The sequence below is a fragment of the Pinus tabuliformis genome, chromosome X (genome assembly GCF_031772625.1).
Source record: "Pinus tabuliformis cultivar Carrire ecotype Pingquan chromosome X, CPIR1, whole genome shotgun sequence".
Taxonomy (NCBI): domain Eukaryota; kingdom Viridiplantae; phylum Streptophyta; class Pinopsida; order Pinales; family Pinaceae; genus Pinus; species Pinus tabuliformis.
In genome coordinates this window covers 180310724-180313130 of record NC_142308.1, presented here as the reverse complement: position 1 = coordinate 180313130, position 2407 = coordinate 180310724, and positions in this window count along the sequence as shown.

Genomic DNA, 2407 nt, shown 5'->3' with positions numbered 1-2407 from the left:
CTAAAACAAAAGATTCTTATGGAATTGCACACTTCTCCCTTAGGAGGGCACTCAGGATTTTTAAAAACTTACCACAGGGTTAAGAAGGAATTTTTTTGGGATGGCCTTAAATCAGATATTCAAAAGTTTGTGGCGGAATGTTTGGTTTGCCAGCAAAATAAAGTTGAAACAATTAAGACACCAGGTCTATTACAACCTTTATCCATTCCAAGCCAACGTTGGGAGGAGGTTTCAATGGATTTTATCACAGGTTTACCCAAGTCTGAGGGAAAGAGTGTCATCATGGTGGTAGTTGACAGACTTACCAAGTATGCACACTTTTGTGCATTATCACATCCATTTAAAGCCAGTACAGTTTCTACTGCATTTATGGAAACAGTTCAAAAGCTACATGGAAACCCAAAGATTATTGTAAGTGACAGAGATCCCATTTTCACTGGAAATTTTTGGACAGAATTATTTTCTTGTCTTGGTACTCAGTTAGCTCATAGCTCATCTTATCATCCTCAATCTGATGGGAAAACTGAGATAGTAAACAAATGTTTGGAAGGATATCTTCGTTGCTTTGTATCTGATAAACAGACACAATGGGTCAAATGGTTGCCTCTGGCTGAATGGTGGTATAACACTTCCTTCCATACATCAACAAAAATGACCCCATTTATGGCACTTTATGGGTATCAACCACCATCCATCACATCATATTTAAGAGAAAATTCTAAGGTTCAGGCAGTGGAACATCACATCGAACATCAACAACAAGTCCTCCAACTCTTAAAGGATAACCTCGTGTTGGCACAAAATAGAATGAAACAACAGGCAGATCAACATCGCAGTGAAAGAAGTTTTGATGTAGGTGATTGGGTATTCCTACGGCTACAACCATATAAGCAAATGTCCCTAAAGCAAGCTAAGAAGGATAATAAATTATCACCAAAGTATTATGGTCCGTACAAGGTGTTGGAAAAGATTGGTACTATGGCATACAAATTGGAGCTTCCTGCAGCTTCTCGATTGCACCCAGTTTTCCATGTTTCATGTTTAAAGAAGGTTATAGGTGACAAGCTCCCAATTCAAACAATATTGCCAGAACTTGACGAGGAAGGAAAAATTATATTGGAACCGGAAGCAATCACAGAAACAAGAACTCGACAGCTACGAAATCGATCAATTTCAGAGTATCTTATCAAGTGGAAGAACTTATCCACTGAAGATTCCACATGGGAGGATGAGAATTTTATGCAGAAGTATCCAGAACTGCTCAAGCGTTGAGGACAACACTTTTTTGAAGGAGAGGGGCATGTTGGGTCCCTATAATACTAGTGATTACCCCATTACTATTGTAGTTATACCCCTATTTATATTGTTGTGCCCCTATTACCCCCATATTGTTATTTCTGTGCCCCATAGAATCCCTCTATTGTTATTTTTGTGGCTTTATATTATTATTGTTAGGTCGGCTGGATTATATTGTGACTCCTTAGACTCCTATATATAGAAAGGAGGTTTTGTCATTTGTATCATCCAAGAATTGTTCATTTATGTAATGTAAAGGAGGTTTCCCCCTCGAAGAGGCTGAATTCTAAGGCGTTGATCTATCTTTTCTATCTTTTCTTGAGCTGGTTTCATAACAGCCTCACTCTCCTCACCCTTCCAAAGAGCTGGAACAACTACGAGGACTCTGTGAATGGAAGGGAGAAACTGTTCGATTAGGAAGGATTGTGGTCGGATATCATGCAGTAGGAGATCAGTAGGAGTACACGAGATGGTTCTTCATCCAAGGATGATGAAGAAAATATGGCCTTAGCAAGTAAGGCAAGGAAAAGGAAGGAGATGGATTCTCATTCCATATCGAATTCTTCTCATGGAGGGAATAAGGTTGACAAGTCTAAATTGAGATGCTTTAATTGTCATGAGATGGGTCATTATGTGACTAATTGCCCATCGAAGAAGTCCAAGAAGAGATCCTTCAAAGGATCGAAGGGTGAGGCATTAGCCTCTCAGTTTGAAATGGGCTTTACCCTCATCACATGCATCATGTCATTGATGATGGGGTGTGGTTCGTATCTTGACAGTGGAGCCTCATTCCACATGACTGGCGATAGAAGTTTATTCAGTACCTTGAAGGAGAAAGACCTCGAGATGCGCATAGAGATGGGTGACGATGAAAGGTATAGTGTCTCAGGAGTAGGAACGGTTGCTTTTCAGAGGGAGCATGGATCTCTTATCACCTTGACAGATGTGAAGTATGTTCCTAGACTGAAGGAAAAGGTTTTCCTTAGACACATCACCACGAGATAGGTGAAACAGATTGGTTCATGAGTCAACAACCAGTATGCTCTTGAGGTTCAAGATGCATGCACAGCCTTGAGGAGCAAGGTAAATGTTAGAGACTTGGCAGTTGAGA